At 36.7% G+C, this 12,207-nt stretch overlaps 1 non-coding gene across 1 annotated transcript; it reads left to right on the forward strand.

Annotated features, from left to right (window-relative positions):
• Nucleotides 1–9,558: 9,558 nt before the first annotated feature.
• LOC141681198 (small nucleolar RNA R71) lies at nt 9,559–9,665 on the forward strand. Its single transcript, XR_012558639.1, has one exon. It is a non-coding gene; the product is annotated as a small nucleolar RNA R71 (small nucleolar RNA).
• Nucleotides 9,666–12,207: the final 2,542 nt, after the last annotated feature.

Below are 12,207 nucleotides of genomic sequence, written 5' to 3' on the forward strand. Positions count from 1 at the left end.
AACTCCTTTCTAATTTCATTCACTCTGGCCAGAGATTCCTGAACTAACATAAGTGGATCAGCATTGAACATTCTCTTCCTACACTGGAAGGGGTAGATCCTTTATTGATCATACACTATCTTCGTGTACAAATTCCTATACCCAGTAGAGCCATTATAATTGTCCCTTGAGACTAAGAACTAAACCAAAGCATAGTTCAGTGTACACAAGATGACTATGATGACCTCAAGTCTAAGGATACTTGTACAACTATCACTATGTGAACAACTGCTGACACGTGAGTGAACTCCATCAGTTGTTCAGCTGTGTGAGTCATGTTCAGTGAACTTATTCTATAATAAGCACCTACATACTAGCTATAGTGTCACCACACAAATGTCTATGAGAACAGACATCCTTCATAATGAAGCAAGTATAGTATGTACCGATCTTTGCGGATTATTAATTACTAGTTAGTAATCCTACGACCAGGAACTATTTAAGTTTAGAGTTATCATCTTATAGGTCTCATTATTATGATCTCATCACAATCCATAAAAAGCTTTACTCTAAACTGTGGTATATCTTATTTAAACATTTAAATAGATAGAGCCCGTAATAAAAATAAAACAAGTCTTTTATTAATATCAATGAAATCAAAACAGATTACATAAAATTTATTCCTAAATCCTCATACATGATTGGACTTAGGACATATCTATTTCAACTCTGACTTCAAGAAAGATTTCTAAGACAACCTCTGACATGGCTCAAGTTGTTTAGAGTCAAGATTTAGTTAGTTCTGATATTACAAAGAAGCAAGTAACCTCTAACATAGCTCAAGTTGACTTGATATCAGAAGATAAATCAAAGGAAACCTCTGACATTGCTCATGTTAAATCCTCAAAGTTACTCCTACCAGGATTCACCAAAGCCAAACAGACTCAACCTTTGAAGACCGCTGCAAGTGGTTTTGAAGTGAGAGTGGTTACTGGAAAGGAAGCAAGAGATAAATCTGGATTGGGTAGTGCTGATGAAAGAAGAGTACAGAACACAACCAATGATCCAACTTCCTTAAGTGAACCAGGTGTTGGAGCAACTCCTGAAAGATTGAATCAACTAGAATCTGTACAGATGGTTTACCATACCTACTTGAAAGAACACATCTTGTTATACTTCATGACAGATGGTAGGGTTTACCATATAAGGGAAAATGCTATTCCACTGAAGTATTTTGAAGAACTGGAACATGTTTTATTTTTACTTCAAGTGAATGACAGAATAACAAAAAGTGCTGCAAACTATTTGAAGAATCAAATTCAGAGACAGAAAAGGCTTTATTCCGTAAAGTCTGACAGCACATATCTTCCAAAGTACAGAGATCACAAGGGTGATATTGTTGAGATGAAGCCTAACTCTGCTAAGATTATAACTACCTTTCTGGGTTATAAGGCTGTAGAATTCAATCTTGAGTCTGAAAAGGCATATTTGATCAGACTGGATCAGGACATAAGGAAAGCTAGAATTAATGATCTCAGGGCTGCTATCTTCCAAACTGGTGAAGATTCTGCAAAGCTTAAAGATGTTAAAAAGAGGATGATTGATGAACTAAGATATGCTGAGAGATGTTTGTTAAAGAACTATCTCAGAACAACTCCTGACATCAAAGAGATCAAAAAGTGAAGCCAAGTCAAGATCTACAACTCCTCAAATTCTGATATGTGTACAGATTGAAGTTGTTATTAGAAGTTAAAGTTGGTAAAGCTTTAAGGACTGTAAGTTGTAGTTATCTAGTCAATTTCTCATGCATTTGTACTTAATATTTTTGACATCATCAAATATTTGTTAAACTTGTATATTATGCTAATTTACAAGTTGGGGGAGATTGTTAGATATATTTGATAATGTCATGGCTAATATGATTTATGTTTAGTTTTCAGATCTTACTTAAACAGGACAAATCAGTACTTAACTGAAATCAGAACTTATACTGAAGTCAGAACTTAAGTCATCAGTACTTAAGTTTCAGGAGATATTTATCAGAAGATAATATCAGGACTTAAAGGAAACGTTCAGATAAGGAAGGCGGCTGATGGAAGGAAGAGAAGATTGTGACAAATGTAAGAAGAGATATGCATGAAGAAGGAATTCTATGAAGAATAGAATACTTGGAAGAAAAGATATCTGATTGATATATTTTAGGGAGCAGAATTATATTCCATATCAATTAGCGATTATATTATAACTGTGTAGTATATAAACACAGACATAGGGTTTACACTATAAGTGTTATCATTATCGAGAATATTATTCATTGTAACCCTAGCAGCTCTCGTGATATTTGTTCATCACTGAGAGAGGACAGTTCCATATTGTAACAGAGTTTATTACTTTGAATAAAGTCTATTTTTTTTTACTTGTGTTATTTGAATTCGATTTGATTGTGCTATACACTGTATTCAACCCCCTTCTACAGTGTGTGTGACCTAACATCGTCTTTGATTCGTAGGTTGATTTGTGGGCTTTGATTGATCTTTAAGCGAATAACTGCAGTTGCTGAGGTGTTGCTTGTCGATTGGTTTAGTTATTCTATAGGGATCGTCGCATTCATTTAGTTACATTCATGCATATTTTTATTTCTTGTTCTTTGAGTCTGTTTATGCTTGAGGACAAGCATCGATTCAAGTTTGGGGGTATGTTGAGTGGCATTTATGACACTTTATAATGCTCTAATAAGCTTTAAATTGATGCGCTTGTACTCAAGTTGTTAAGTGTTTTAACATGTTTTCTAGTGTTTTTTTTATTTCAGGCATTATATAGGTAATCAGGTGAATTAGCATTATTTTGGTGCTAATTTAGTGTCAAGGTGGTGTTGGAATAAAAGCTCATTAAAAGCCGGCTCAAATATGCAAGTAAAATGAAGAAGTTAATTTCGGGCAGAAGCCCAGCGCGCCTGCGCTAATTAAGCGCGCGGCCGCGCCAGGTCGGGATGCAAAATTCTGATTCTACTCTAAATCGAATTGAAAGACTTCTTTGCTGATTAGGGCCGCTATATAAATAACTTTAGGTCATTTTTAATAATATATCAAGCTAGAGACATATTAAGGAGAGCCGTAAGAATACCGTATTAGCACGATTCAACGAAGACGAAGAAGATCTTGTTTTTACTCGTGAATCTTTGTTCTAAGTTGTAACTTGGATACTAGTTTTCTTATTTATGAACCTTAATCTTGTTTTGTACTTGGTTTTATTTATTCGTTATAAAGACTACATTTGTTATACCATATTTTCATCGGAACCCACATTGATGATGAGTCTGATTATGGGCTAATCGTTATCGTGGGGTTCTAGTGGATTTATTTATGGATTTCTTTAGTTAAATTATTTCGATGCCTTAGTGTGTGGTGATTGTATGATAACCTAGTATTGGTTGAGCGTATTCGCCTTATGAGTGTCGAGAACTTATAAGATAGTGTGTTAATTCTTAATGAAGCGAAAGTGAAATTAAGGATTTAGAACTTGCCATACTAGCATAAGTTCATGTAATTGTTATGCATGATTCGTAGGTAATTTTAACCATCTTACTTGCCCTATATAATCAAGATAGATAACTTGTGCTTAAACCGTTATGTTGTCAAATTATATAGACATATAGGGTCTCAATATAATTGGTGTCTATTCAGCTTCTATCTCTTTTGTGGATGTCTGGTAGTATGGTACTCGTGCAACGAAAGTTGGCGTTTATCAGCTTCGTGTTGTGTGATTAGTGTCATCACCATTGCATGCTAAGGTTAAGAACAATAAGGCTATTGAATGAAGTATATTTCCATGTTTGTCATATATATTAATTCAACCAATCTTATTCTCTTAGTTATAATTGTTAGTTTAATACTTAGTTATAAACAACCTCTATTTGTTATCATCTTAGCATTGAATAATAACCATACATTATTGCTTAAGTGCATGAATTAATTAGTTAACCAAGCCAGTCTCTGTGGGAACGAACTGGAAAAGATTCTATACTACTTGCGAACTCATATACTTGCGTGTATTATTAGCGCGTGTTTAGCGACTAACAGTGGGATACATCCCAACTCCTGTCGAAGAGTCTCAATAATTGAATGAGAAAGATGAGTGGCTCGATGAAACTCTGCGTAGGTATGAGTCTCATCATGCACCAATGCATCCAACTCCTGAGAAGCGCTATAAACTGTTAGCTATAACCTCTATCTCATCAGATAATCTGGCTGGAGTGCTGATAACGGTCCTCTGTCTCTCTGATTGAATAATCCCATAATCACCTTGCACTAGGATCTCCAATAATGCACATCATCTCTCATACTGTTATACTCATGATAAGGTACCATGTGTGGCTCTCTAACCTTTCCAACTGACTCCTGCGATGGAACCTTGGGTATCCCAGCAACATCCTGCTGAGCTAATCCTAACTATAATCCTATATCATGCTCTTCCATCCCTTCAACCGGGGCCATATGAAACACCTCTAGAACTGGAGCATATACTAGCATAGGAAGTGGAGCTATAACCGGTGGAAACTCTGGCTCAACCTCAAGTATGAACTGATACTCCAAAGGTAAGGGAGGTGGTATCAACGGCTAAAAAAACTCCATAGGATCAAACATGTCAGGATCCGGAAGCTGCTCTAGGGCTGGGGGTGATGGCTATTAGGGCGAAAACACGCGCTAAAATTCATGCAAGTATACGCGTTCGAAAGTAATATAAGATATAAATCAGATTCGTTCCCACAGAGACTGGTTTAGGTTAAGTTCGATTTATGCACCTATGCAACAATGTATGGTTATCGCTCAATGCTAAGACAAATAACAAATTGGGGTTTGATTTAACTAAGAGATTATACTAAATAACATTAACTAAGAGAATTGAGGTTGAATTACTATATATGACAAACATGGGATCCTAACTTCATTAAATACTTCATTCAATAGCCTCTTTGTTCTTAACCTTAGCATGTAATGGTGATGACACTAATCAGATAACACGAAACTAGTAAACGCCAACTTTCGTTGTACGACTACCCTACTACCAAGCATCCACAAAAGAGATAGAAGTTGAATAGACACCAATTATGCTTAGTCCTTATATGTCTATAAGAATTGAAAACATAACGGTTTAATGCGCAAGTTGTCTATCGTGATTACATAGGGCAAGTAAGATGGTCAAAATTATCTACAAATCATGTATAACAATAACACATAAACCCATGCTAGCACGGCAAGTTCTAAACCTCTAGATTCACTGTCGCTTCAATAGAAATTAACACGATATCTTATAAGTTAGCTACGCATATAAGATGAATAAGCATAACCAATACTAGGTTATCATACAATCACCACACACTAAGGTATCGAAATAAATTAACTATAGAAATCCATAAGTAAATCCGTTAGAACCCCACGATAACGATTAGTTCATAACCGAACTCATCGTCATCATGGGTTCTAATGAAAGCATGATAATAAACAATATAAGAGTACTAGGCTTCAAGAACAAATCAAAAACAAGCATCCAAGTATCAACTATATTGAAGAAAATAAGAGTCTTCTTCTCCGTAGACTTCTCGTGCTCTCTAGGTCTTCTTATTGCTCTCCCAGGCCTCCTTGTTGTTAAAAACGTCTTTTTATTGATATATAGGCTCCAGGATGACCAGGACTCTCAAAATCTTCAATTTCGACTAAAATCAGGATTCTGGGGCAGAAACCGGGCACGACCGCGCTGAAATAGTGATTTCAGCGGCGCGGACGCGCTGCCTTCTGGCGCGGCCGCGTTGACATTCTGGAATTTTTCTAACAATTCTTCTTTTGGCCATAACTTGAGTTCTGCTCATCAGAATTAGGCGATTCAACTGCTAATGGGAAGCTAACAAGATTCTCTACAACTTGAGAATGGACTAGGCTTCCAATTCTGATCTATTTTCAGCATAGTTACTTGAAAAGCTCCTTTCTTCATATAACTGATGCCTGAAATACAATAACGCAAAAACACATCAAAAGTACCAACAACTTGAGTCCAAAACACCAACTTAAGCTTGTAATGAAACATTCTAAGTAGATATAAAATCCATTTATTACACCCCTAAACTTGAATCGATGCTTATCCTCAAACATAAACAGACTCAAAACTACAATATAAACCTAATGCATGAATGCAACTATATGAATGCAACCAAATGATAATGCAATCGATCCCCTCAGAATAACCATAATAAAATGAATAAGATAATGCCTCTAAGAATGCAATGACTCAAAATAGAGCTTGAATAAATATCACAAATTAACTCACAAACCAGAACGTGCGTGTGTGGATGCTTAACAGATATACTCTCGAAACTAGATCAATAACCATAACTTATCTTTCATCAAAACAATCACAAGTTTATAAATAGAATAGACGTTAAACGCATAATGAATCTCAACACCTTATTTCTACTAGAGTTATACAAGGATTCACGCTATTATTGAACACATAACAACATGCTTATTTGACTGTGCAATGAATGAGGTCCCAAAAGACTTATACAATAATACCCATATAGCGAGCGTTAGGTTAGCGGATCCCAGACTATGAAAAGCCTTAGGTCACTAGGCACAAAGTCCCCAAGAACTTAATAACTCGAGTATTAAAGAGCTCACTTTTGATCAATTATGCATAAACACATACTTTTTTTCTTTTCTTTTTTTTTTTCTTTTTTTTCTTTTGTTTCAATAATTTCTGAATGAGTGTGTTTCGCTCCATCTCATTCAACCCTAGCTACTCATAAAAATATGAGCCGGCTACTAGCCATTTGATGCCTAGTCTTATTCACAACTAGCAATGAAATCCTGCTTTTCTCCAGTTTAAAAATCAGTGTTTTTACGTCATTACGATAATAGCAAAAATTCTAAATATAACCAAGTGATTAAATCTCAATTAACAAACAAGCATAATTATGATCTAGATCAAAAGAAATCCTATAATACTTTGTGAAAAATTTTCTTCTGGTATGCAAATCAATATTTTTTAAGACTTAAACATCCCTCTATTCATCATCACCACACTCAAATCAACATCAACTTATCAAATAGCATAGTTCATCTTAAGGGATCATGCTAAATATGCATGAAAATGCAACTATATGAAATCACATAAAAAAATAAACAAATATGTCCTATATGAACAATCATGCAACACTATGAATGAAATACAACTATATACAACATGAATCTATATGAACTATATGGACACACACAAACTAATCCTTACATTATCACCCCCAAACTTAAAATTTTCAATGTCCTCATTGAAGGTAATAATAAGGATTTCAGGCATACCTAGTCATCGGAAAGATCACCCTCCTCGGGTGGAGGATCAGGTGGCCAATCAACCTTGACACCAGCGGCTCGGAAAATAGTGCCCAAAGCTTGTGTCAAATCTGCAGCAAAACGACAGTGAATGTCATGCATGGCCTCCATACGCCTAGTTACTCGCCTGTACTGCTCATCACCAATGCCATTCCTATCAACTACCTGTTGCACATGAGAAGAACCCTCTGTAGGCACTGGAGGATTCGTTCGGCTACCCTCTACATCATCAAAAATATATCCTAAGCCCTTATCATGGGGTGCACCTAAGAATGCATAACTCAAGTGATCTGGTAGTGGGTGAAGCTCAAGTGTGGAAACATCTTCAATAGACGACTCGAGACATTCCTGAGAAATTTTCAACTCTTCTAATCCAAGAGAATCGAATGGCATATCTAACTTCCTCTTCCACGGAGGAGCATTCAAAACCTGCAGTTCCTCTGCTCCTTCTTCCTTTTCAATAATTGATTCCCCTATTAAGGATCTCTCTAACGTATCTGACTTTGGCAATTGCTCAAGCTCCAAATTCCTGACAAAGTCGACCCATTCTACTTGAAAGCACTCCTATTTAGCTGTGGGTAACTTTATTTCCTTGAACACATTAAAAGTGACCTTCTGATCTTGAACCTTCATCGTAAGCCCTCCCTTTTACACATCGATCATAGTTCGGCCTGTAGCCAAGAATGGTCTTCACAAGATGATGGGAATCTTCTTATCTTCCTCAAAATTTAGAATTACAAAATCAGCAGGGAATATGAGCTTATCCACCTTGACCAAGACATCCTCCACTATACCTCGTGGATAAGCGATGGAATGATCAACTAGTTGTAATAACATGTATGTCGGTTTCGGATCAGGTAGACCAAGCTTCTTGAAGATAGATAAGGGCATCAGATTGATGCTAGCTCCTAAATCACATAAACATTTTTCGAATGACAAGTTTTCGATGGTGCAAGGAATAGTGAAGCATCCAGGATCTTTAAGCTTCGGAGACAACTTCTGTTGTAGTACAGCACCACATTCCTCCGTAAGAGCAACGGTCTCTAAGTTATCGAGCTTCACTTTCCGAGAGAGAATACCTTTCATAAACCTTGCATAGCTAGGAATCTGTTCAAGAGCTTCAGCGAAAGGTATGTTGATATGAAGTTTCTTGAACACCTCCAGAAACTTAGCTAATTGCTTATCCAACTTCTACTTCTGTAGCCTTTTAGGAAAAGGAGGTGGAGGGTAGACCTGTTTCTCCCCTTTATTACCCTCAGAAGGAGTGTATTCCATATTTTTCTTCCTTGGTTCCACCTCGGCATCCTTCAACACTTCTTCTTCAGACACAACTTTATTTTCTGAAACTTGAGATTTTTCAGGCTCTTCGTCTTGCTGAATTTTGGGGCTTGCGACCTTTCCAGACCTCAAGGTGATGGCGTTCACCTGTTCTTCAACTTCTCTTTTACCTGGATTGGCTTCTGTATCACTAGGAAGCGTTCCTGGTGGTCGATTCAATAAGGCACTAGAAATTTTCCCTATTTGGTCCTCCAGAGTCTTGACAGAAACAGCCTGGCTTTGGCATATAAGAGCCTGGTTTTTGCACATAAGCCTCAACTCCTCCAATTCAGATTTTTCATTCAAATGACCTGCATCATGAGTTTGTTGTTGAAGTTGAAGTTGTTGTCTTGGTGCAAATTGTTACTGAAAACCATGAGGGTTGAATTGATTGGATCCAAACTGCTGATAAGGCTGTTGTACCGTATTCTGCTTGTTACTCCAGCTGAAGTTAGGATGATTCCAGTTGTCAAGATGATAAGTGTCTGGAAATGGTTGCTGCGATCTCTGAAAGTTGCTCACAAACTGAGCTGATTCCCTAGATATAGCGCATTGCTCCGTCGCATGCGAACCTGCACACAACTCACAAACTCTGGTTATCTGATTAATACCATAGTTAGCCAGAGAATCGATCTTCATAGAAAACGCCTTTAGTTGAGCAGTGATAGCCGTAGCTGTATCCACTTCAAGAACTCCTGCTACCTTGCTATGTGGTAATCTATGGATTGGATACTGATATTGATTAGCAGCCATCAGTTCAATTAGATCATAAGCTTCATCGTAGCTTTTCTCTCATAAGGCTCCACCTGATGCTGCATCGAGCATGGGTCTGGACTGTGCTCCCAAACCATTATAAAAACAATTGATGATCATCCAATCAGGCATTCCATGATGCGGACACTTCCTAAGCATCTCCTTGTAGTGTTCTCAAGCTTTATATAAAGATTCTCCTGATTGCTGCGCAAATTGAGTAATAGCGTTTCTGATTGCAGCTGTTTTTGCCATAGGGAAGAATTTAGTGAGAAACTTTTAAGCAAGATCTTTCCAAATAATAATCGAACCAGATGGTAGAGAGTGTAACCAGCTCTTAGCCTTATCCCTCAGAGAGAATGGGAATAGTCTCAGCTTCACAGCATCTTCAGAAACACCGTTGAACTTGAAGGTGTCGCAGATCTCAATGAAATCCCAAATGTGCATATTGGGATCTTCCATTGAAGAACCCCCAAACTGGATTGAATTCTGCACCCATTGAATTATGCCAGGCTTGATCTCAAAGGTATTAGCTGTGATAGGTGGCCTGACAATGCTAGATTGAATGTCATTGATCTTGGGTTGAGAAAAATCTATTAAGGCTTTCATTCGTGTTGCTGGATCTCCCATTGTAACGAGTACCTGAAACACAACAAGTAAACCGTGAAAGTGAAAGAGTCTGAGTCAGTGAACTTTAACGACCACTGATGACAAGCACATAAACTAAATAATTAACAACACCGAGTCCCCAGTAGTGGTGCCACAAACTTGTTAGGGAAAAAATATGTGCTAAAATTTATGCAAGTATACGCATTCGCAAGTAATATAAGATCTAAATCAGATTCGTTCCCACAGCGACTGGTTTAGGTTAAGTTCGATTTATGCACCTATGCAACAATGTATGGTTATCGTTCAATGCTAAGACAAATAACAAATTGGGGTTTGATTAAACTAAGAGATTATACTAAATAACATTAAGTAAGAGAATTGAGGTTGAATTACTATATATGACAAACATGGGATCCTAACTTCATTAAATACTTCATTCAATAGCCTTTTTGTTCTTAACCTTAGCATGTAATGGTGATGACACTAATCAGATAACACGAAACTAGAAAATACCAACTTTCGTTGTACGACTACCCTACTATCAAGCATCCACAAAAGAGATAGAAGTTGAATAGACATCAATTATGCTTAGTCCTTATATGTCTATAAGAATTGAAAACATAACGGTTTAATGCGCAAGTTATCTATTGTGATTACATAGGGTAAGTAAGGTGGTTAAAATTACCTATGAATCATGTATAAAAATAACACATGAACCTATGCTAGCATGGCAAGTTCTAAACCTCTATATTCACTGTCGCTTCAATAGAGATTAACACGCTATCTTATATGTTAGCTACGCACATAAGACGAATATGCACAACCAATACTAGGTTATCATACAATCACCACACACTAAGGTATCGAAACAAATTAACTATAGAAATCCATAAGTGAATCTGTTAGAACCCCACGATAACGATTAGTTCATAACCGAACTCATCGTCACCATGGGTTCTAATGAAAGCATGATAATAAATAGTATAAGAGTACTAGGGTTCAAGAACAAATCGAAATCAAGCATCAAAGTATCAACTATATTGAAGGAAATAAGAGTCTTCTTCTCCGTAGCCTTCTCATGCTCTCTAGGTCTTCTTATTGCTCTCGCAGGCCTCCTTGTTGTTAAAAACATCTTTTTATTGATATATATAGGCTCCATGATGACCAGGACTCTCAAAATCTTCAATTTCGACTAAAATCAGGATTTTGGGGTAGAAACTGAGCGCGGCCTTCGGGCGCGGCCGTGCTGAAATAGTGATTTCAGGGGCGCGGTCGCGCTGCCTTCTGGCGCGGCCGCGCTGACATTCTGCAATTTTTCTGACAATTCTTCTTTTGGCCAAAATTTGAGTTCTGCTCATCAGAATTAGGCGATTCAACTGCCCACGCGAAGCTAACAAGATTCTCTACAACTTGAGAATGTCCTAGGCTTCCAATTATGACCTCTTTTCAGCATATTTCCTTGAAAGGCTCCTTTCTTCATATAACTGATGCCTGAAATGCAATAACGCAAAAATACATCAAAAATACCAATAACTTGAGTCCAAAACACCAACTTCAGATTGTAATGAAGCGTTCTAAGTAGATATAAAATCCACTTATCAATGGCTCCTGTGGTATCTCAGGTAGAGTTATATGTGTTGGAACCTCAATTGGTACTGTTGGAACCCCAAACTCCCGAATAATCATGAAATTAGTATTAAAATTTATGAAAAAAGAATTACATATTTATATATTTAGTAGTAAAAAAAATATTTTTAATTTTCTCCCCCTCAAAAATATATAAATTTTATGAATTTAGTACTAATATTAGTGATGTTTACAATAGTTATGAATTTAGATACACGAATTCAAGTATATTTTTTACATTGAAATTGTTAAAAATAATATTTATTAATTTATTTAATATATAATAAATTAAAAATATATATTAATTTCTCGGAAAAAAATTTTGCCACCCTAAACTCGGGTTTCTGGCTCCGTCCCTGACTGGTGGTATCATCGGGGCTACCGGTCCTGTGGCGGGCCTCTCAGAAAATGATGATGCCATCTGATAATATAACAAAACAAGAAAATGATCATTTAACATTCCTATAAGTTATAACTTCCTAATCTTAGAAATTATCTAAACCCTAACAATCTTATTCCTATCTTGTATGATCTTCCTATCTTATCT

This window comes from Apium graveolens, chromosome 8, assembly GCF_009905375.1.
Source record: "Apium graveolens cultivar Ventura chromosome 8, ASM990537v1, whole genome shotgun sequence".
In the NCBI taxonomy this organism is placed as follows: domain Eukaryota; kingdom Viridiplantae; phylum Streptophyta; class Magnoliopsida; order Apiales; family Apiaceae; genus Apium; species Apium graveolens.